This window comes from Lactuca sativa, chromosome 3 (genome assembly GCF_002870075.4).
Source record: "Lactuca sativa cultivar Salinas chromosome 3, Lsat_Salinas_v11, whole genome shotgun sequence".
NCBI lineage: Eukaryota > Viridiplantae > Streptophyta > Magnoliopsida > Asterales > Asteraceae > Lactuca > Lactuca sativa.
This window is the reverse complement of record NC_056625.2, coordinates 40895839-40921717: the sequence shown is the minus strand read 5'-3', so window position 1 is coordinate 40921717 and position 25879 is coordinate 40895839. Positions and strand designations below refer to the sequence as shown.

General features: G+C 42.0%; 1 long non-coding RNA gene across 1 annotated transcript; it reads left to right on the top strand.

Moving 5' to 3' along the window:
- The first annotated feature begins 382 nt into the window (after nucleotides 1-382).
- Nucleotides 383-1802, top strand: LOC122196984 (uncharacterized). Its single transcript, XR_006189748.2, has 2 exons — nucleotides 383-1648; nucleotides 1735-1802. It is a non-coding gene; the product is annotated as an uncharacterized LOC122196984 (long non-coding RNA).
- The last annotated feature ends 24077 nt before the right edge of the window (nucleotides 1803-25879 follow it).

Here is a 25879-nt window from a genome sequence, read left to right as displayed (position 1 = left end):
AGATACATAATCCAAGTCTTGACATGCTTCATTTGCTTTAGATTCATTGCAATTTTAGATGTTTTTCCTTATTAAGGCTTTATATTTTGAGAAGTCCACCCAATGACAACATTACACATTTAGTTAAGCTAGTTAAGGTATAGATGGTTTGGGTAGGTTCTGCAAATGATGCTTGTCATTAAGGTCTTCCCTAAATCAAAAGTCCAATTTCAAGAGCTAACACCTCATCCTAATACCAACGACTTGCTTCATTCTTATAATTCTTTGCATCATATTTTACGTTGAAAATTCATCCATTTATAGCATTGTACTTTCATTTTTTAAGTTATTTGCACAATATACATTCGATAACTTTAACAAAACACATTATTACCCTCCAAGGGTCGTGCTTAGCACGGGCCTCAAAATTTTCTACTATATATACATATAAGCCTTATTTTTAATCTCCCGCCAACATCAAATTTACAGGGTTTTATTCACGCTACGTACCCGCCCTTTGAACGACGCCATGTATATCAAACTCGATTCAAACCGCCTCATTATCCACTATTTTGTATCGATTGATTAACGATGTTTCGGCCATTCTCAATTGCCCTATCCACCGGTTCCCTCCTATAAAACTCATCGTCCCCATGTTATAAATCTCAAACCTCTATTCCCATGTATGTTTGGGTGAAAATCGAGATATAACGCGTGAAAAAAAAACAAATCTCTTATTCTCTTCTTCTTTATCTCCCCAACACATTATCAATCGATGTTTCCAAAACCTCTTATAAACTCTAAGAAACGAAGAACAATTTTGATTCCTACTTGATCCGACCCTCGTTTTCTACAACAACAGATTCAAGTGAGACCTATACCCTTTAGCTTTAGGGTTTTCTTTGATAATTTCTCTATCGAATGGAAAGAAAAGAAAAGGAAGTTGCTTATTGTGGCAGGAGCGGTATCCTTTTTTTTAATCCCGAGGAAGGGAAAAGAGGGAAGAACTGGGTGGAAAAAACGTGAATCGCAATTTAAGATTTATTTTTTCTGATTTTGTAGCACCTCATCGACTGCCTTGTTGTGGCCATTGGTAATTTTCTCTTCTCACTATCCTCTATGGATTGCCCTCCCTACTTTTCATCTTAAAGTAAATTCATATGTGTTACATATTATATGTTTTATGATGTTCGAATTTAAGTGGATAAAGGTTTAATACAATTTTCCAGATATATGTTTCCCCCCTTTTGTTACATACATGCTACGAACTATTGAGAGAAATGTGAACTGATTATTCATTAAGAGTGTTTCTAAGTATTCATTTAGGATACCCTCTGTCTTGATCATCTGTTTCTATGTGTATAGAAGGTTCCACTTAAAATGATTGGTTGCAAGAAAAGATAGACGTGCCTGTGTGAATGAGGTGACCTGTTTCCCATTTTGATAGTGGTAATTATGGAATTTGAAAGGCTACCAGTCATTGAAATAATATCGGTGGATCAATTTGTTCGATGAAAAAGCGACTTTCTGAAGTGTAGTATGGGGAGATTGAGTTGATTCTCAAGTTCATTAAACCTCCTCCTTTGTTAAGGTTATTACCAATGACCAATGTGGTGCTACATATCTTCCAATGGAAAAGTTTAAAGAAGCCCTCGAGGATTGTCAAAGGGTTTGTATTGATTTATATCTTCTTATCTTTTTAATATTTTCAGTTGACCATTGACACTTTTGAGTGATTTTCTTTACATTGACCAGAAAGTAGGTAAAGAGATGTCGAAATGATCCTGACGTTTCATATAAACAGAAGTTATGTGAAAAGCTCTTATGATATCCTTTTATCTGCAATTTTATTATTTTACTATGATAAATATTTGAACTTGATGTTTCATTAAAAGTGAATTCATGGTTGATTAAAATATAAGAGAACCAACAGATATTGATGATTTTGATGTTGTGAATGGACATCCAATTTCCATTATTGATTTAAATAATAAATTAAATATATTATCGCATAAACTTACACCAATGCATTAGGGCTCTCATCCATCTTTTATCTTAATTTCTCAATAATGAAGCAGATGCATCATTTTTATAATTACTCTATTAATTATGACTAGGAATTGCTATGTAGGGAAGAAATAGTTTGATGAAATTTAGTTATTGTGGATAAGAAACAATATAGGAAAGGAAAATACAAATGTCCTATTTAACAACAAAAGGAAGATTAAGGGTGCGTTTAGTTGCGGAAAAATAGGCCGTTTTCCGGAAAAAATTTCCAAGAAAAATGAGAATTTTGAAAACGTGTTTAGTTCGTCTATTTTTCTAAATTTTTCACAAAAAATGAAAATTTTCCGTTTTCTAATATTACAAAGAAGTTGGAAATTTTTGGAAAACCAATAATTATTGTTTTCCACATTTTTCTAATTCCAAAATTTTTCTAAAATATAAACGCATCTTAACTCCCACCTCTACACCTCCAACCCACCACACCCACTCACTCCCAAGCCCACCCTTACAAACACACACACACACACACACATAAAAACACACCTAACCCAACCCCCCCCCCCCCCCCCCCCCCCCCAAACACACACAAACACAAAGTCACCCCACCCCCACAAACACAAACACACACACCCCCCATCCCCCACTCACACCTACCCCCCACCCACTCACCTACCCACACACACACACAAACACACACTCACACCCACCCCCACCCCTATAAACACACACACACACACCCACCCGCCCAACACCATTACCACAATCACCGACCTACCATCACCACCACCACTACCCCATCACCAGCATCACCACTGCCGCCACCACCATTGTCTATCATCACCACTACCACCACAACCACTACCATTGTCGCCATCATTGACACCACCACTGCCCTTTCCGCTACCCCCATCCATATTCTACCACCACTATCGTTTTCTAAAAATGAAAACCGATAGAAATATACACATCTAAACGCGTTTTCTAATTTTCTAAAACTGAAAATGAAAAATAAATAAGTTTTAACTAAACGCGTTTTTTAAATTTTCCAATGAAAATTGAAAACGAAAAACGAAAATTGAAAAGGGAAAATGAAAACTGTTTTTTCGTAACTAAACACAACCTAAATGATACCATATGAATAATCTCAACCAAGTCATATGAAATCATATGTGAGAGAGAGAAAGAATTAAAAGACTTAATAGCAGAATAGTTACAAATTTAGGTCCACCTTGAAATGTCAAATAACGTAGAAATGTAGCATATTGAAAATGTATGTTTATTACTAAATTTGATTATGATATGTTTTTTTTTTGGCTTTGAACACCACATGGTATTTTAATTTTAACCAGATTGTCACTTTGTGAGAGTACCTGTGTAGCAAACGTTATGCATTTGATTATGCTTATTTAGTAATGATATTTGTTTATTTTTATGTCAATTAATACAAATTTATATATTTATTACAACATAAATTACTGTATGCATCACATAGAACTTCTTTTTTCCATGTAATATTTTGTTTCGTCTATTAGTTAGTCATTAGTGGCATATTGTTACTACATAACATTAAATTCCATTATTACTTATAATTATGTATCATTATACGATTCATATGCTTGCAAAGATACTTAATTACGAATTTTGTTGATGAGTGCAAAAAAGTGAATTGATCATGTGATATTTCCTACAATCTAACTGAAAATAGTAAATGGCAACAATGGCATACTTTGATTTTTATATTAGTTAATATAGGGATCTTACATTACTTTTTACATGTCAGAGCAATAAACTTAAATATTTTTGTAACACTTGTTCCCGTTAATTATTTGATTTAGTTAATTTCAGGGTTTTGGTGCATGGACTCGGCGAGTTGGGATTGCAACTTGTCGAGTAGGGCACTTAATCATGGACTCAGATCGGGACAACTCAACGAGTTTGAGCTTTAAAGAGAAAACCCTAATTTCGGGGTTTGCCCCTATATAAGGATCATTATTTGCCCTTGTGGCCTCCCTTTGCACCTTATCTCCCTATAGAAAGCAGTTTGCGGCCGTGAACACTCTTGAGTGAGAGTAAGAGCGTTTGTGAGTGATTTTGGTGGGTTGTGAAGGATTTTTTTAGAGCTTGAAGAAGAAGGATCAAGGAGAGAAGCAGTAGATCCGACATCTACACTGTATTGGCCATCATCTTGAGGTATAAAGTCGTTACCTTGAGCTTTAGTTACTTAGATCCCTCTTCTTGGAAGTAAATCGCCATTCTTGGTGCAAAATGGAGTCATACTCGGATCTGGACTTATCACAAGGATATGGTTCTAGATCTGGACCTCTTTAGGTCCCCAATGACATAAAGTTGTCTCCTTTAGGCAGTTCAATCCCTTTCCATGCATTAAAACCTTATATGTGTAACACCCAAAGTCAGGAAGGCCAAGAAAGGAAAGGAAACCCTAAGTTCAAGGAACGACTCGTTGAGTCCAAGGAGGAACTCGGCGAGTCCGAGCGGGATCCGGGTCAAGGAGTAAGTAACCGACTCGGTGAGTCGGCCAAGGAGACTCGGCGAGTCTGGTCTAAACAAGGAAAACCCTAAATCTGGGACTTGGAGCCTATTTAAGCGCCTCATTCTCTTCCCAAGGGTTCCTTTACTGCCTCTCTAACCCAGAACACTAAACCCTAGCCGCCATATCCATTTTTGAGCTAATTATTGCCTTGAAGAGTGCATTAAAGCTTAGAGAAGGAAGAAGGATCTTGGAGGTGCAAGAAGGGGGCTATAGATCCGGGATTGGGAAGACATTTCTGAGCATTTGGAGGTAATAAACTAGTTCTTGGACTCCTTTGCACCTATATCTATGTGTATGTTTTGGGCATTCTTGGCATGATAGTAACCATTTCGAGCTAGAAGTTCAGATTTGAGGTTGCTACCTCAGGTCCATGCTTGTTTTGTTCTAGAATTCCATAAAGTATCAGCTCTTGGTATGTTGGTGAAGCATGGTTGTCATAAACCCTAGTTTGGAGTGTTTTGAGCCTAGATCTCCATAACTACACGTAAAGTTTGCCACTTTACGTGAGGAATAGGCCTTGGAAGTATGGATCTATGTGTTGGAGCCCTTGTTTGGCTTAAAGAGCCACTGCATGGATTAAGAGCTGGAGTGACTCGGCGAGTCACATGGGTAGACTCGGCGAGTCGGATGAAGTTGGGCAGGAACTCAGCGAGTTGGAAGAACAACTCGGCGAGTCTGTTGAAGGTTGTCTTGGACTCGGCGAGTCAGGTCGAGAAACCCCAAACCCTTCAAGTTGAGGCTCGAACCAGTGAGTCGAGTGGAGACTCGGTGACTCAGACAGGTCAGGACTTGGAAATCGGTAGACTCAGCGAGTCATGGTCTGACTCGGCTAGTCGAGTCGCGAATGGAAGGACTCTGAGCATATGAACTCGGCGAGTTAGTAGGTTGAATCGGCGAGTAGGGTTGACCTGGGAGGTTGACTTTGACCAGGACTTTGACGTTGACCATAGTTGACTTGGTTGTCTTTCGGGGGTCAGTTAGACTAAGTGTTGCATTGATATTGGTAGCTCGGGGGAGCTAGTGGAGCAGGAGTTCAGAGAGTTGCCAGACAGAAGCTAGTGGGATCATCAATAAGTTCAGCCAGTACAGGTGAGTTTCCTTTTTGTGTGAATGGGTTTACGGCCACAATGCCGGCCCATGTAGTTATGAGTAAAAGACCCAGGGGTTAGCCCTCGACACGGTATGCTAGTATGATATTCAGGACGAGGTCCAATGATAGCGGGCGGGTGCCCAAGGAATGGTATATGTGATAGTTTATACTTGTTGTCTGTGTGATACTTGTATGTGCCTGGTAGGGAGGTGAGGGTGGGCGAGGTCCCGTAACTCACCAATAGCAGAGTGTGGATGGTGTTCCACATCTCATTAGCAGCAAATCAGGGGCGAGGCCCAAGTTAGGGAAGGAGTGAGGGTGGGCTGGGCCTGTACCTCACTATCAGCAGGAGTATGGACGGGGTTCCAGGACTCATCAGTAGCAGGACAAGGGCGAGGCCTAGAGAAAGGCGAGGCCTTAGGACAAGATCCGTTAGTATGTGTTTAGGTTATGTGATGTGATATGTTTATGTGCTATTATATGTTAGCAGGCGAGGCCCTGTGACAAGCGAGGCCTAAGTGAAACAGAACTGTATCCGAGCGGGGCTCGAAGCCAGGCGGGGTCTGGAGCGGCGGGGTCATTGCAGCGGGCGAGGCCCGAGGTAGGGGCGAGGCCCAGGATAGCGGGCGTGATCCAGTATGTGCAGTATGTGGTTATGCATGGTATGTGGTAGGGTGGGGAACTCACTAATCTTCGTGCTTACGGTTTTCAGTTTTGGTTTCAGATACTTCCTGTAGCGGAGGGAAGAGCTCGGGGTGATCGCATGGCACACACCATAGATTAGACAGCCTGTGAATATTTACTCTGATAACGAACATGTGTTTTGGAAATTAATACTCTAATTATGTTTTGGATTGATGACTTTGCTTTAAGTAATGTTTTATTAAAAGAATTTTTTAGTCTTGAATTTTGGGACGTTACAATATGAAGAATAGTTTTGGTGTTATGGCCATGTGTGGCCTTGCATGCACGTAAAGTTTGCAACTTTACGTGACATCTACACTAGGAAGGGCTAGATCTGAAGTTTGGGACTCTAGATCCCAATGGAAAAGGCCGAAAACGAGAAGGACTAAAGGGACTCGCCGAGTTCTTTAATTAACTCGACGAGTCGGCCAAAGAGTTTACGACCAAGGGGTATTCGACTGGATGGGTTTTCGGTCAGGCGTTTGCGGTTGAGAGTTTACGGACGTAAACATTATGGAACTCGACCAGTCACTCAAGTGACTCGGCGAATTGACGAGTTTTGCAAGGAACTCGATGAGTGACTGGTTGTATTCGACGAGTTGAGGTTAACATGGACTATTGACCTTGACAGTTGACCTTGACCAGGGTTAACTCTGAGAGAATTTATGGGATGGTGTTAAGCTAATCACTTGATGATTAAAGGCAGTTGAGAAGAGGCAGCATGAGACATATCTGAATTCAGCATTCCAGTTCAGCATTCCAGAGGTGAGTCTTCTCACCATACCAATGGGTCTAAGGAACTAAGGCCAACCCATTTTATACTAGTTGGTATACTCGTTGTTTAGAGGTGTGCGACATGATTTTGTTGTAATATGCAGTAGATATAGCCTTCATGGCCATGATAAAGATAGCTTTATAGCTAACTGTAGAGATAGCCTTTATGGCTAATGGTAGAGATAACTTTTACAGCTCACGGTAGAGATAGCCTTTATGGTTAATGGTAGAGATAGCTTTATAGTTAAGATGTTATGTGACTTGTGTGTGACGTATGCTCTGGGGAACTTACTAAGCGTTAGCTTATAGTTTGTGGATTTGTTTCAGGTACATCGGAGCCCAAGGGCAAGGGCAAATCTTGATGGCGAATCGTGCACTCTCTCGGGCATTTTGTGGGACACTCTGATGTTTGGAATAAAAGTTGTATTTGAATTATGTTTTGAAAACAATTATAATTGGATTTCTTGATACTGAAAATGTGTTTAATTATTCAAAAATGAAAAAAAAATCTTTATAAAAATTGGGTCGTTACAATTTTCCCCAAAATTACAATGTACTTATAATTTTTTTGCCAATCATAGTAATGCACTTGTGATTATCAGAATATATTTTTGTTTTCATTTCTAATTCAAGCAACTTACATTGAAAATCAACCTAGCCAACATAGATTAGATAACGGTGAAAGAAATGCATAAATTATTCTAGATGGGTCGTGCTTGGCATGGGCTTCAAAACTTTTGTAGTGTATATACATATATATATATATATATATATATATATATATATATATATGTGTGTGTGTGTGTGTGTGTTTGTGTGTGTGTGTGTTTGTGTTCTAGGGATGAGATCATGGTTGGTCCAAACATATTTTGGGCCTAGGACTAGAGAAAATAAAAAGACCCCTCAAAGACATAATCATAAGTATAGCCAAACAATTTACAAAAATCTAATAATTTTAAAATAAAAAAACTTCTTGTAGTTTTTTAGATATAACATCATTAGTAATAGTATAGTACGAAGATAACATTGGTTCAGTGATTCTATCGTGCCTTCTATTTAGAAAAGCATTTTTTTCGTTTTAAAAAATAGTATAATGATCAATATCGGCTCATAGATATTTTGATGACCACTGAAATGGATATCATAATAATTCCAATAAAAGCTTTAGGGAAATTGTCATAAATGACCTTAAGTTTTCCAAAAAGTGTCAATTTTACCCTTGGACGAGTTTTGGGGGTAATAAAGTTAGATACTTTCAATAAATGTTTCAAATATCTCATTTAAGAGGTTGCACCCTTAGTAGTCGGTTACCCATGTGCTGATTTGGCACTTAACGGAGGAGTTGACATGTCCATTACGTCCGTTTACGTAGAGCAGTGCACCCATCACTTACCTCAACCTTTTGCACGTAAATGTACACTTTCTCTATACTTTCTCAAAATCCTTTAGAAAATCGACATCGTTTGTCATTAATTTAGGGCTTTTTGAAGAAGATTACGTTATTGGAGAAGAAGATTAGGTTATTGGAGAGTCGATTTCACAGGGTATGCGTAATTTCTTTGAAGACTGTGTTATTACCGTTCTATGTTCTTCAGAGGTTAACGAATAACGATAATGTGTGTTTTTTCAGGTTGTTTTGATGGATTGGGATTCATAAGACGAAGGCAACACATGGATCATGAACCAGACGAAGATTTCATTACTCCACTGGACAAGTGTAAGGATGCAATTCTTAATGTGTTACTAAATGACGAAAATATTAGAAACTCTAGCTTGACTAATGATGTAAGAGCACAAGTGTATCATGGTGATGACTTGCAAAGTGATGAAGATGAAGAAGAGCAATACTAGGTGAAAAACAAGTACATAATACATGACCCAAAAACAAGACGGGACAAAATGGAACCAAAAATCGATGACATTTTTGAGAATGTTACTCAGCTGAAGTTTTGTATCCAAAACTACACAGTCCACAATGGGTATCAGCTCTACTTTGAGAAGTGTGACAGTAGCATAATACTTGTAAGATGTGGGAAAAGAAATGAGGATAATTCTTTCCCTTTTAGGCTATATGCCTCATGGATGTTTAATGAAAGATCTATTTAAATCAAGACTTTAGAAGCTACTCATGTTTGAAGTTCAAACTTGGCTCTATGGTTACTCCTGAATGGATAGGTAGACACTACATAACTGAAATTGAAAATAAACCTAAGGTGAAGCTTAAAGAGATGATTACTGACATCAGACAAAGGTTTAGGTGTGTTGTGTCTATAGGCCAATGCCGTAGGGCAAAGAAATGGGCCAAGGAGCTAATTGAATGTAAATTGATTGAACATTATGCTAGAATATGGGATTATGCACAAGAGATGTTAAGATCCAATCCAAGATCTACATGTAAGGTGTGTGTAACTGTCAATCTAGATGGGATAAACTATTTTCACAGGTTTTATATTGGTTTCAAAGATATATGTGAAGGCTGGAAAAGAGGGTGCAGACGAGTTATTGTTTTGGATGGGTGCTTTCTAAAGGGAGTAGTAAAGGGTAAGTTGTTGACATCCATAGTTAGAGATGCCAATAATCAGGTCTACCCAATTGCTTGGGCTGTTATGAATGTTGAGAATAAGCCTAACTGGACATGGTTCCTTGAGCTTATAAGGGATGATTTAGATCTTGCTAGTGGAAGAAGTTTGGTAGCGATATCAGTGTTGGATTAGTGTCTAAGTCCATAACTATTTTGGTATGTACTTGACCCGATGGTGCATGGTCCTTTTGGGTTGCCTTCACCAAAGCAACTTGATAGGATGAATTATGGAGAGAAAAGATTAAATATGATTTATTAATATATTATGGGAATAATATATTAAAGGAGAAATCATATTGTTTAATTAATATTAGTCAATAATTAATTGGTAATTAGTTTTGTGACTAAAAGAGATTAATTAAACTTAAGGGACTGAAATTGTAATTATAAGATAATTGCAATTTGGGCCATGGATTGCCTTATATTATAAGGTGGACGAATTCTATGGGGGAAGCCCATATGAAATCGTCCAAGGCCTTATGGAAAGGGCTCCATGGGTTGCTTAGGGCTTAAGCAACCAAATTAGGGTTTCCTTGTTAGATAACCCTAATTGCCTCACTATATATAGATCCCTTAAGGACAAAAACGTGGACAAGCTTCTTGCTGGGGTTTTCACACGGTTTTGGCAGCCTCCATCCTCTCTCCTCTTCATCCTCTTGCTTTTGGTGTTTGTGAACCATTAGAGGAGTGACATTTGTGACTCTAAGCTTTCTAAAGTCAAATCAAGGAGGAATTGGGATTGTTATTGCTACATAACAATCAAGGTAATATCTTAAACCCATTCTCATGTTAATATGATTACTTGTATGCTAGAATTAGGGTTTATAGTCTTGGATAATTTGCATGTACAATAGAGAAACCTAGATCTAAGCATTAGGGTTTGTATGAGCACATAGGATGTTCTTATGACCAAAACCCATCAGTGGTATTAGAGCCTAGATTGGTTTCTATTGTATTGATGCATTATATGTTTGAAAAATTCAATTTTTTGGTTTCTGGAGGCTGGACTCGCCGAGTCCATAGCTGAACTCGCCGAGTCCATGCTGACTCGACGAGTCCATGCTTGACTCGACGAGTCAACTCGTCAGATGGGGCTATCTTCGCGATTTCTTGCTGTTTTTGCTTATGGAAAGTTGCCTTATCACATTAGATAAATATAAATCCGATTTTTTGATATATTTGACTATATTCTTGATCTAATTGAAGATATTTATCAATTAATAAGATAATTGTTTCCTTATGTGATAATTGATTAATTATTTTGATTAAATTGGTAAATCGTTTTGCAAGAAATCATTAATTAAATAAAATATGGATAATTATGTGATTAAATGGTAATTTAGATTATTTGTTATTTGATCCTTGTTGTTATGAAAAGTTTCATATTTTCCCCTTTAGTTGAACCCAAAAGTTTTGTTGTTTTGAAATTTAAATAGTTAAAACCCTAATGTTTTGAAAAAGGTTTCAAAACTTACCCTCAAGTTTTGGAATTTAAATTTTGATTAATTGTTTAATTTCGATGTATATTTAAATTCTAAACCCTAATGTTTTGAAATGTTTCAAAACTTGCCCTCAAGTTTTGGAATTTAAAAGTTGATTAAAAGTTTAATTAGGAATGTTAAATTCTAAAACCCTAGTATTGTTTTGAAAAGTTCAAATCACACCCTTATGGTTTTATTAATTAATTAAGGTGTATAATTAAAAGAGGTTTAATAAATCCATAAAAGTTTAGGTTTACAATTTAATCGAATTAAAAGTATAATTGTTAAATTTGACCTCCTAGTATTTTAAAAGTGTAAAATGCACCCTATACTATATATAACATTAAAAGTCTAACATTATATATATGTATGAGTAAAAGTCAGTCTTACCGTTAGTAGGCCTCATTCACGAAGCTGGTCTATAAGGGGTGTTTAAGGAAATTGCCTATAAAATGGCGATTGAATGGGTATCCACTCTTACCCACCGCACTCTTGACTAGTAGAGGGTCGTTAGCCGAACGGGTAGGATAGAAAAAAACCTTTCATTATAAGTATAATAAAGTACAAAAGTAACTAAATGTTTTACAAATTCCCAATCTTAGTTACTTAGGCAAAAGTGAATTGATGCAATTCCATGAAATTACACTTTGTGCCCTTGCGAAGACGTTAGTGGAGCGTGTGTGGTTAACCGGCGCACTAAATGGTTCTAAGCAAAGGTAGCAAAGGGTGACTCAATGTTTGTCATAGTTCGGTGGAGCGTGTGTGGTTTACCGGCACACCGAATAGGTGACTGTAACATGTGAGGGCACCATGTAAGTTTGCATGGTTCACACCCGCTTTGTGATCCTCGGCATCCCAGTCACAAACAAGAGGGGCATATCGAGATTTAAACATGCCATTGAAAGTTCAATGAATCTCAAAGGATCTAGGAGTTTTCATAGATTTAAAACTTAAATTATTTTTTGTTTTTCGTGGTGGAAATTAGTGAATCGTCATTCACTTACCTACAAATGTTCTGCAATTTGGGTTACGGCATCCCTCTCCCGAGTTGTAGAATATTGTGTTGGGTCCTAGCCTTAGTATCTCATTTGGGTGATTTACTAAAGGACTCAATCAATCAACTAACTTGAATTCGTTTTTCTCCCATTTTGTAGATCTCAAAGTTCGACAACTATGGTTTTATCAAATCCCGTGGAACAAGCATTCCACATGAAGATGGTATTCCACGATTCGATCGAGGAACAAGAAATCATGCTCCACTTCCTCCACCTCCTCCAATAATTCTCCCTAACCCACAAGTTCGAAGGCTTGAAAAGTTCAAGCTCACTCAAGCCCTTTTGGAAAGTAATCATAAAGAAGGAAAGTCGGTGTGTGCACACGTCCTAGGGATGAAGTCACACATTGATAGGTTAAGAATGTTGGGATCCGTTGTCTGTGAGGAGATGGCTGTTGATTGGGTTCTTCAGTCACTTCCTAACTCGTATAGTGAGTTCATAAGAGAGTACTATATGATGAATTGCGACGTGACCCTTATAGATCTCACCTATATGCTTATTGCTACTGAATCAGCAATGGTTTGGCGCAATAGAAAAGCAAAGTTGATTGGTGAATCTACCTTCAAGACCTCTGTGGATATAGACAATGGCAACGAAAGACATGCTATGATCGAAAAGTCTGATCATAAGAGAAAGGCAATGTCTGAAGGAGTTTCATGTCCTGTTCCAAAAGAGTCAATTTGCTTTTATTGCCAAAAGAAGGGGCATTGGAGACGAAGCTGCCCTATTTACCTAAGAGATCTAAGAGATGGGAGAGTCGAAACGTATGGATCTAATATAGGTAAAGTCCATTAACTAACTCTTTAAGTTTCTATTCTAGATTCTTAATACATAATGTGATAAGATTACAATTGATGTTTTATAGGATCGAAGAAAAGAAAGGAAGCTTAAGGGAAGAAGTGAGCAGAATCTAACCGTGAAGGAATGAATTTCGATCGCATTACTTGAAGATTAGATTCTTGAGCTGCTACTTAGAGTTAGAATAAAATTGCTAAGAAAAATGTATTAGCATAGTTTTTCAATGAATTGCATTGTAAGGACAAAATTTTTCCGCAATCAAATAAATTTTGATTTTATATTATTTATTTATCCTTGCAATGGCGTATATGAAAAAATTGATGTTTGAATGTTTCTATTATAAGCAATAATGGATTTGGTTCTTATTATGTTATGGAAAGTCGAGAGTTTATCAAATGGGGAGAGTTTCTCATCGCCCAAGTTTCAATTGGACAGAAACTTGGAATCATGCAACTTGGTTGCACGATGAATGAGAAATTTCATATTTGGAAATTAGACTAATTCATTGACAAAGTGTCAAGTGAAGGACTAGGAGATCTTGTACACAAAGTTGTGTATTGATCAAGTCCACCATAATAGTAACAAAGATATTCGTCATGATTTACTAAAAGTCTAGTAAATATGATTATACTTACAAGATTAAGTGTAATTCTGAATTGATTGAAAATGTTTAAATCAATAGCAGAACGAATAAGAAAAATCAACTAGGCAGAAAGATAAAAGTTTCTCCATTCTAAGAAGAAGGGAGAGTAGCTTTTATGCTTAATGATAGGTCTTAATGATTAAGAACCATATCTAAATTGATCCTCTAAGTGGGTCTTAGTACAATTGTATGTCTAAGAAGAGGAATCAAGAATTGAAGAAATGGTTAAATCAAAAAGTCAATCATACTTCATTCCAAAACAAGTCTCAGAGTCAAGATTGTGACATTGAGTGATAAGTATAAAGAAGGTTTATAACATTCATTAAATGTGGAAAGTTGTGATGTCTTGGATAAGACAAAGACCAACTAGGACCAATTTATGAAGTGTTTTGATAAAAGCTACACTAACTCTTGAATATTTGTTTGTCAAGAAATGGTTATTGACAAGAGAATCTTATATGTCAAGGAGTCAGTGGGAGTCTTAATTGGTCTTGAAAGGTTTCAAGAACAAATCAAATAAACCTTATCGATCATCACTAGCACACGAGTTGAGGTTTACAACCTATCGTGATGACATTATTTTGTTTCTGTGCCAATCCAATCGAGTTAATTATGCATGTGAGTTCTATGAGTTCTCATTTTGAACGCGTAAAAGGCAAAGCACCTTAATCAATGAAAGGTACATTGATAGGAAAGGGTTAGCTGCTTAACTACTTGGAAGACATGGTGGGCAGCTGTGCTACCATAAGGCAAGAAATCAAGATTAAGAAAGTTCGGTCCATATGAGTTTGAATTTGTCGTAAACTTTGGTTTTAACAAATTCACATGGATAGGAACACATACACCGTTTAAATCTAAGTGTCATAAGATTTCCTCCTTCATGAAAATGATTGTGAGGAAATGCTTTCACTAAGAAAGATTTTAAGAAGATAGTGATTGTAAAATTGCATTCTCGAATTCGACTATGGTTACGGTATCCCTTTCCAAAATTTGAATTGTGAGGTTTGGCAATTAGTCTTAATTGTTTAGACACACATATGAACTATCGAAGGCAAAGGTGTATAAGTTCAAGAAGCCTTGATAAAAGATTATCAAAGCACTAAGTATTAGAAACATGAACTTAAGAAATTCAATAAGCATTGTTTTTCTGAAAGTTAAGATGTTTATGAATACATGTCGAAGCTAGTGGGAGCATAAGTGTTATGTTTTATAATAATAATCATGATAGTGGGAGCATAAATGTTATGATTGTATGATTATTAAGGCACGTATTGCAAGTTGGCAATATTAATTATAGAAAACAAGAGTTATACCTTGCAAAGTAGTAAGGGTTATAAAGTTGTTTTGCTAAAAATAAGGGAGAGAATATTATGCTTCATTTCAAATATAAAGGCTTAGGTTGAGAAATGTTAATAAATTTTGTCAAAGGTACATAGTGTGTTCTTAAAATTTCGATTATGATTACGGCATTTCTCTTCACAATTCGAATTTTGAGAACATTGTAACGACCCAAATTTCACGTCCAAAAATTTCGTTTTAAAACATTACTTTAGAAAACATTAGTAATTAAAAACATTGTTTGATCAAACCATAACACAACGTAAACCATGTCTAAAAGCCAAATCATACAACTAATCAAAATATCAGAGTATAAGTCCCAGAGAATCTCGTAAATGCGGAAACCAGAGAGTGTGTGTGTGACATGCTGCTACCGCGCCGACTCCTTTCCCCTATCTGAGGAGGTACCTGAAACCAAAACTGAGAACCGTAAGCACGAAGCTTAGTGAGTTCCCCCACTGTACCACATACCATATAATCTCATAACATACATATATGATCAGGCATATCTGGGTACCCGACCTACCCCTTCGGCCCTCTCGACCGAATATTGCCTAGCATATCTGGGTGCTAGCTTCCCCTTCGGTCCTCTCGACCGGATATTGCCTAGCATATTTGGGTGCTGGCCTCCCCTTCGGTCCTCTCGACCGGATATTGCCTAGCATATCTGGGTGCTGGCCTCCCCTTCGGTCCTCTCGACCGGATACTGGGGAACTATTCCTCCCCTCCACTACTACCACATAACATATATCACAATATCAGATCTATCTAACATGGCTGGGTATAACTACCCCTTCGGCCCTACCGACCGGTTACCTCAGGGACTATCTCCCGTCTACTGTCACTACCACATAGCATCATAACATACTAGCACGTAAACATAACACAGGTAGTAGTAATCCCTAGACGAATATCACGGAGACAATCATCTACATATAAATCCTACTGGTGGGCCGGCATTGTGGCCGTAGACCCACCGCTACTGGAAGGTAACTCACCTCGAAGTAGCTGCTGATCTGATCGGGAACTGACTGTCTACTGCTGCTGCTGCTCCGAAAATCCTCCGGCTATAATTCCCACAAAACGATCAGTCAAACGCCGCTAGATGTTCTTAGGGTAAAATGACCCTTTTTACCCCTTGCCAAGTCAAGTCCAGGTCAAAGTCAACTTCCAGTTGACTGGACTCGCCGAGTCCGCGAGCAACTCGCCGAGTCCATCCCTCGCTGATCCGCTCCCACTCACCAGGTCCCTCTCCCCACTCACTGAGTCACCCTTGACTCGCTACCCGGGACTATGGGGCCGACTCGAGTCCCAACTCGCCGAGTTCCTCGAGCAGATCCCCTGCTCGCTTTCAATCCACACCAGAACACCCCATACGAGGGTTTGGGGTTTCGGGACTACGTTACACAGTTAATTCCGCGCACAGGTACGAAGGGTTGAGCCTTCGATGCTTAAACCCCTCGTGTTCTGTGGATGTTCATATGACTCGCCGAGTTCGAAGAACTACTCGGCGAGCTCCAGGCAATCTTCATAGGACTCGCCGAGTTGTTCTTCAAACTCGCCGAGTCGATGACCATCTTCATAGAACTCGCCGAGTTCCACTTTGGGACTCGCCGAGTTCCACTTTGGGACTCGCCGAGTCCTTCGACCCATTCCCTGAGTAGGCCAGATCTGGGACATGCAACACTTCAAAACCACATATCCAAGGTCCTAGGGCTCATTTACCACGTAAAATTGCAAACTTTACGTGCATGCATGGCCCTATGAGCTCAAACATGCAATTCCAAGCTCTTTAAGAGGTCCTATACTCAATGGGGACCTCAATCACCTCAACCACAGAGACTTTATGCTACTAGGATGACCAAAAGGTCCAAATCCGAAGTCCTTGAAGAACATTAACCATAGACACATAGAGATTTAGGTTCTTAGGGCTTAAATCCTATTTTTAGGGACAAAAAGGGGACTCAATGAACTAAAAATCAAGGTAGGAACTTTTCTACCTGAATAGAAGCCCTTCACAGACTAGATTCCAGATCTTCTTCCCTTCTTGCACTCTTCAACCTTCTCCTTCTTCTCCCAAGCTCCAAACCACCTTCAAAATGCTAAAAATCACCCACAAGGTCACAAAAGGGGGCTAGGGTTTCGTTCTACAGATCTCTGGGAGTGCTAGAGGAAATGGAGGCTGGGTTAGATCGTTTAAATAGGGTGCAAACACCCGGGTTAGGGTTTAAGTCCATACAGGGTCTACTCGCTGAGTCCCTCGGACCTACTCACCGAGTAGACCGAGTAGATCCCGCGTCTAGTCCCGCTTCTACTCGGCGAGTTAGTCCTTCAACTCGCCGAGTCCAAGGTTAATCATGCAATATAAGGAGATTTAATAACCAAGAATACATACCAGGAACCAGGTGCTACAAATCTCCCCCACTTATTTTAGACTTCGTCCTCGAAGTCTGCTGCTCGATCCTGAAACAGCTCGGGATAATGCTCCATCATCTCGTCCACCGACTCCCAAGTCCATTCCGAACCCTTGCGGTGCTGCCATTGCACCTTCACTAGCTCCACCCTCTTGTTCCTCAAATCCTTCGACTTCCTGTCGAGGATTGCGACTGGGCGCTCAGTGTAGTTCAGGCTGTCATCAACCTGAATATCATCTAAAGGCACTACTGTTGAATCGTCCACTAGGCACTTCCGCAACTGAGAAACATGGAAAGTGTTGTGGATCTGGCTGAGCTTGACTGGCAGATCCAGTCTATACGCCACCTTGCCCACCCGGGCTACAACCCTGAACGGTCCGATGAATCTCGGGCCCAAATTGCCCCGCTTCCTGAATCGAATGACGCCTTTCCAAGGCGACACCTTCAGGAGAACCATATCCCCGACTTGGAACTCCAAGTCGGATCGACGCTTGTCAGCGCAACTCTTCTGTCGACTCTGAGCAGTCTGAAGCCTGCTCCGAACCTGCTGGATCCTCTCGGTCGTCTTGAGCACCACTTCGGTGCTCCCCATGACTCTCTGGCCAACTTCACCCCAGCATATCCCGTCCTGCACCTCCGTCCATACAACATCTCGAATGGAGGGCGGTCGATACTCGCGTGGTAGCTGTTGTTGTAGAAGAACTCGGCCAAGGGAAGATAGGTATCCCAGCTACCACCGAAGTCTAACACGCACGCCCGCAACATATCCTCCAAGGTTTGGATGGTCCGCTCGCTCTGACCATCCGTCTGCAGGTGAAAGGCGGTGCTAAAATGCAAACGAGTGCCCAACTCGTCATGAAATCTCTTCCAAAATCTAGAAGTAAAACGCACATCCCTGTCCGAGATGACCGATACTGGCACCCCGTGCCATGCCACGATCTCCCTGATATAGATGTCGGCCAATTTCTCGGCCGATATGCTCTCCTGAATCGGGATAAAGTGAGCACTCTTGGTCAATCGATCCACGATGACCCAAATCAAATCCACTCCACGCGCGGTCCTGGGAAGTTTCGTGATAAAATCCATCGTGATATCTTCTCATTTCCACAGTGGAATATCCAACGGCTGCATCTTGCTATGCGGTCTCTGATGTTCGGCCTTGACCTTCCTGCAGGTCAAGCACCGCTCAACGTACCATGCCACATCCCGCTTCATGCAAGGCCACCAATAATCTAGACGAAGATCCCTATACATCTTCGTCGCCCCGGGATGAATAGAGAATCGGGACTTGTGCGCCTCCTCCATCAAAATCTGGCGCACGCCTCCGTGATATGGCACCCACACCCTACGGTGTAGTGTCAATAGTCCTTGGCTATCATAATCAAAGGAGGAAACCTGACCCACCACACGCTCGCTCTTCCGATGCTCCTCCTTGATAGCCTCCTGTTGAGCCTCCCGAATTCGCTCCAACATGGGAGTCACCACGGTCATCCTCATGCATACGTCCCTAATCGGTGCCGCCTTGCTGCTAAGCGCATCAGCCACCACATTGGCCTTCCCCGGGTGGTAGAGGATCTCGCAATCATAATCCTTCACCACGTCCAACCACTGACGCTGCCTCATGTTCAGATTCGGCTAATCCATGAGGTACCTCAAACTCTTGTGGTCCGTGTAAATGGTACATCGAACCCTGTAGAGGTAATGTCGCCAAATCTTGAGGGCAAAAACCACCGCCCCCAACTCCAAATCATGCGTCGGGTAGTTCGCCTCGTGAGGCTTGAGCTTCCTCGAGGCGTAGGCAATGACATGCCCCCTCTGCATCAATACCGCGCCCAACCCTGAAATGGACGCGTCACAATAAACCACAAAATCCTCTACGCCCTCTGGCAAGGCTAAGATCGGTGCCTCGCACAATCTCTGTCTCAGTGTCTCAAATGCAGCCTGCTGCTCGGGTCCCCTACGACTTTCTTCGTCAGCCGCGTCAGGGGTACGACTATCTTGGAGAAATCCTGAATAAATCTCCGATAGTAGCCTGCTAATCCCAGGAAACTCCAAATCTCAGATGGAGACTTCGGAACCTCCCATCTCATCACGGCCTCGACCTTGGCCGGATCGACCAGAATCCCGTTCTGGTTGACGAGATGTCCAAGAAATTGCACCTTGCACAACCAAAACTCACACTTGGAGAACTTGGCATACAAGCTCTCCCTCCTCAGGGTCTCCAACACCCCTCTCAGATGCTCCTCATGCTCCTCCTGGGTCTTGGAATAAACCAAGATGTCATCGATAAAGACTATCACAGACTGATCCAGCATCGGTCTGCATACGCGGTTCATGAGGTCCATGAACGTGGCAGGAGCATTGGTGAGCCCAAATGGCATCACCACAAACTCATAGTGGCCATAGCGTGTCCGAAACGCGGTCTTCTGCGCATCTTCCTCCCTGACCCTCATCTGATGGTATCCCGAACGCAAATCGATCTTGGAAAACCAAGACGCTCCCTGAAATTGGTCAAAGAGATCATCAATCCTTGGGAGTGGGTAACGGTTCTTCACCGTTACCTTATTCAGCTCCCGATAGTCTATGCACATCCGGTGCGACCCATCCTTCTTATTCACAAACAGGATCGGGGCTCCCCAGGGTGAACTACTCGGACGAATAAATCTCTTATCTAGCAGCTCCTACAGCTGCGTAGACAACTCCTGCATCTTGGGAGGAGCCAACCGATACGGTGCCTTGGCTATCGGAGCCGCACCAGGAACGAGGTCAATTCTGAACTCCACCTGTCGCTCTGGAGGTATCCCAGGAAGCTCCTCTGGAAAAACATCTGTGAATTCTCGCACCACCGGAACCTCGCTCACTGTCGCCTTACCCGCCTCCTGGGTATCCATCACGTAAGCGACATATCCTGCGCATCCCTGCTGAAAGTAGCGTCTCGCCCTTGCTGCTGAACATACTGTGAGTCCACACTGCGGCCTCTCGCCATGAATCACTAACTCTCCCCCGCTTGGGGTCCTAACCCGCACTAGCTGCTGCGCGCAATCTATCACTGCCCCATTAGGGCTCAACCAATCCATGCCTATAATCACCTTATTCCCGCGCAACGGAATGGGAACCAAGTCTACCAAGTAGCGCTCCTCAAACAAACACAAAACGCAATCTCGAAACACCATCGATGCTCGCACCGATCGATCATCAGCAATCTCTACCTCTAAAGGGCAATCTAACTCGCCCGAAGTCTCATGAAACTTCTTGCTAAGTGCAAGGTAAACGAATGATCGGGATGCACCCGAGTCGAACAACACCTGAACTGGGATGTCGTTCACATGGAACGATCCTAATGCATACATATACATACGGAGCACATATCAATATCATAACATCATAAAAATAAAATAGAGGGAAAGAATCATACCCGTCACCACATCGGGTGCGGCGCGTGCCTCCTCGGTAGTCAGCTGAAATGCTCGGCTCCTCACCACTGGAGCCTCTGCCTTGCCCTGCCGGCCATCCGTGATCCACAGGGTTGCTGGAGCTGGCGCCTTCACCGGCGCTGAAACTGTCAACTAGGGGCAACCCCTCTGGTTGCAGTGGAAACACAACAACTCTGATGTCTGAATAACTGCTGTCGGAGCAGTGCAATCCCTGCTAAAGTGCCCAGGCTTGCCGCACTTGTAGCAGCCTGATGATCCCAACCGGCACGCTCCCTCGTGCATCTTGCCGCATTTCCTGCAGCGTCCCCGTCCCTGTTGGCCTTTCGGCCCCACATCTGATCCCTTGGGTTTCTTCCCCGAAGCCCCTCCTGTCTGACTCTCCTCCGATTTCTGTTTCCGGATGTGCTCCAAATCTATCTCCCTCTCCCTCGCCCTGGCAATCATGGAGTCTAGGGTGGGGCAAGCTGAAAAGCTAACATGCTCCCGGATGTCAGCTCGTAGCATATCATGATAACGGGTCCTCCTCATATCCTCATCTCCTACGTACTGGGGCACCAGCAATGCCCTCTCCCGGAACTTGGCGGTAATCTCCGCCACAGTCTCTGTCGTCTGTCTCATGTCTAGAAACTCCCTGGCCAGCTGCTGAAGCTCGACAGCCGGCGCAAACTCTGCCCTGAACCTGGTCACAAAGTCCGACTAGGTCATAGCCTCGATAGCTGAAGCTCCCAAAGAGTCACCCACTGACTCCCACCAATCCCGGGCTCGGTCCCGAAAACACCCTGCTGCATACCTCACCTTCGATCCCTCGAGGCAGAAGCTAGTCAACTGTGCAGACTCGATGTCTGCAATCCATCGCCTGGCAACAATGGGGTCTTTCACCCCATGGAAATCTGGCGCACCACTGCCCCTGAAGTCCTTGAAGGACAGCGTGCGAGAACCCGACTGGCTAGATGCCATATCACTCCTGAATGCCCGAAGGTGATCCTCCATCAACTCCATGATCCCTTCCTTGATCGACCCAAAGAGGATGGGGGTCGACTCAAGGATGCCTCTGGTGATCTCTGACGCGATGAACTCGCGTAGTCCCTCATCTACCGGCTCGGAACCTGATCCCGAACCTGACCCCTCTCCTGAACCGCCATCCACCGACCTCGATCGAAGTACCACCATTTTGCAATACATCACAACAAACATTAGAGATACTGATACTTCCTGAGGGATCACAACTACTTACAAGTTCCCTGGTCTTATCTTGGCCTTCCTTGGTTCGGGTACGGATCCTCTGCTTTCAGTAGTACGAGCCCATGCTACCTTCCACATCTATCCGTACCTTCTTCAAGCAATGCCTCGACTCCACCAGATCCCTTTCACTACTACGGATCACTGCTATACTCATCCTAGGCTCGCCCTAGGGAAATCTCCGACTCTACTCAATCCAGTCCTTAACTGCTGCAGACCTCCTTGTAATGCCAATTAGCCATCACTCGAATACCATCACACGTGACGAGGCTCAGATAATCCTTCGAGTACCCAACTCGTCCCTACAACGGTTGGACTCAAACAAGAGCTGCGCAGTAGGATCAAACCCGGTACTCTAAGATTATTCAACCCTGATCACATGGGACGTGACGTATTCGCCTAATGGCTAACTCCCATTATTCAGAGTCCCACATAGCACGAAGCAAGCAGCATTCAGACAAGGGTAACAATCTCAATCAACTCTATCTGCTTACAGGATCTGTACTAGCATAAAGTGCTAAGCTCATACTATCAGGCATAACCTAATCAGGCTATCCTACTTGCCGTCTACTCAATAACTAGCATGCAATTCTTCATACAACTGAAACACACAAAGCAGGCACATAAGACATCACTCCTAGATCCTTAGTCCTATTCTAGCATGCTGTTCTACAAAAGCTGATAAACATAACATAAACTCGTATGGGTACTTTGGGGAATACTTACTTGAGCTCGGCCGGTCGCGCACATCACACACTTCGTTCTTTCTCGAAACTCTTTTCTCAGTTTTTAGAAAACATCTCCTTTTATAAAATCTTTTAATCCCTTGATTTGAGTTCAGACACCCCCGAAGGTGTGTCCGAATCCCTCAAACCAGGGATCTGATACCAACTTGTAACGACCCAAATTTCACGTCCAAAAATTTCGTTTTAAAACATTACTTTAGAAAACATTAGTAATTAAAAACATTGTTTGATCAAACCATAACACAACGTAAACCATGTCTAAAAGCCAAATCATATAACTAATCAAAATATCAGAGTATAAGTCCCAGAGAATCTCGTAAATGCGGAAACCAGAGAGTGTGTGTGTGACATGATGCTACCGCGCCGGCTCCTTTCCCCTATCTGAGGAGGTACCTGAAACCAAAACTGAGAACCGTAAGCACGAAGCTTAGTGAGTTCCCCCACTGTACCACATACCATATAATCTCATAACCTACATATATGGTCAGGCATATCTGGGTACCCGACCTACCCCTTCGGCCCTCTCGACCGGATATTGCCTAGCATATCTGGGTGCTGGCTTCCCCTTCGGTCCTCTCGACCGGATATTGCCTAGCATATCTGGGTGCTGGCCTCCCCTTCAGTCCTCTCGGCCGGATATTGCCTAGCATATCTGGGTGCTGGCCTCCCCTTCGGTCCTCTCGACCGGATACTGGGGAACTATTCCTCCCCTCCACTACTACCACATAACATATATCACAATATCAGATCTATCTAACATGGCTGGGTATAACTATCCCTTCGGCCCTACCGACCGGTTACCTCGGGGACTATCTCCCCTCTACTGTCACTAGCACATAGCATCATAACATACTAGACGTAAACATAACACAGGTAGTAGTAATCCCTAGACGAATATCACGGAGACAATCATCTACATATAACTCCTACTGGTGGGTTGTGGCCGTAGACCCACCGCTACTGGAAGGTAACTCACCTCGAAGTAGCTGCTGATCTGATCGAGAACTGACTGTCTACTGCTGCTGCTGCTGCTCCGAAAATCCTCCGGCTATAATTCCTACAAAACGATCAGTCAAACGCCGCTAGATGTTCTTAGGGTAAAATGACCCTTTTTACCCCTTGCCAAGTCAAGTCCAGGTCAAAGTCAACTTCCAGTTGACTGGACTCGCCGAGTCCATCCCTCGCTGATCCGCTCCCACTCACCAGGTCCCTCTCCCCACTCACTGAGTCACCCTTGACTCGCTACCCGGGACTATGGGGCCGACTCGAGTCCCAACTCGCCGAGTTCCTCGAGCAACTCATCGAGTTCCTCGAGCAGATTCCCTGCTCGCTTTCAATCCACACCAAAACACCCCATACGAGGGTTTGGGGTTTCGGGACTACGTTACACAGTTAATTCCGCGCACAGGTACGAAGGGTTGAGCCTTCGATGCTTAAACCCCTCGTGTTCTGTGGATGTTCATATGACTCGCCGAGTTCGAAGAACTACTCGGCGAGCTCCAGGCAATCTTCATAGGACTCGCCGAGTTGTTCTTCAAACTCGCCGAGTCGATGACCATCTTCATAGAACTCGCCGAGTTCCACTTTGGGACTCGCCGAGTCCTTCGACCCATTCCCTGAGTAGGCCAGATCTGGGACATGCAACACTTCAAAACCATAGATCCAAGGTCCTAGGGCTCATTTACCACGTAAAGTTGCAAACTTTACGTGCATGCATGGCCCTATGAGCTCAAACATGCAATTCCAAGCTCTTTAAGAGGTCCTATACTCAATGGGGACCTCAATCACCTCAACCATAGAGACTTTATGCTACTAGGATGACCAAAAGGTCCAAATCCGAAGTCCTTGAAGAACATTAACCATAGACACATAGAGATTTAGGTTCTTAGGGCTTAAATCCTATTTTTAGGGACAAAAAGGGGACTCAATGAACTAAAAATCAAGGTAGGAACTTTTCTACCTGAATAGAAGCCCTTCACAGAGTAGATTCCGGATCTTCTTCCCTTCTTGCACTCTTCAACCTTCTCCTTCTTCTCCCAAGCTCCAAACCACCTTCAAAATGCTAAAAATCACCCACAAGGACACAAAAGGGGGCTAGGGTTTCGTTCTACAGATCTCTGGGAGTGCTAGGGGAAATGGAGGCTGGGTTAGATCGTTTAAATAGGGTGCAAACACCCGGGTTAGGGTTTAAGTCCAGACAGGGTCTACTCGCCGAGTCCCTTGGACCTACTCGCCGAGTAGACCGAGTAGATCCCGCGTCTAGTCCCGCTTCTACTCGGCGAGTTAGTCCTTCAACTCGCCGAGTCCAAGGTTAATCATGCAATACAAGGAGATTTAATAACCAAGAATACATACCAGGAACCAGGTGCTACAAACATAGCAAATAAAACATTATGCATCATGTCCCATACGCTTCGAGTATAGGATCGATTGCAAATGCTTTAATATTTGACCATTCTAAATTTTCCAAATGTCTAGCGCATTTAGAGGGAAAAAGGACTAGAATCGGTTTTGACTAAAACAATTAAACAACAATCAAAGGACAATCCAAAGTTTGACGAGAATTGGTTGCTTGTGAGTAGTTGGAAGCATGGTATTGAATGGACCATATCGACATTATTGTGAATAGAAAAGATTCTATTAAGAATGAGTTGTCATATGGAAAATATGGAAATGTTTCCATATTGGATGGACCATATCGACATTATTATGAATAGATAAGATTTTAGTAAGAATGAGTTGTCATATGGAAAATATGGAAGCGTGTCCATATTGGAAATTTAATATTGAAAAAACTATGACTAGATTAGAAACCTTTATGCAAAAGGATGTTCAAAGGAATGTACTTTAAGTGAGAGACATCATATCTAAGGAATTGTCTTGTAACAATCTCCGATAGAGGACTTTGTAATATCATTGGCAATAGTCTTTGTGACTTTGGTGCAGTGACATTACGAAAGTATCATTGCATAAAATGTTAGAATCTAATATATTCTATAAGTGGCAAGAATTTGATATTCTTTTATTTATGGAAAGGGATTAGGAGTTATGAAATGAGAATGATT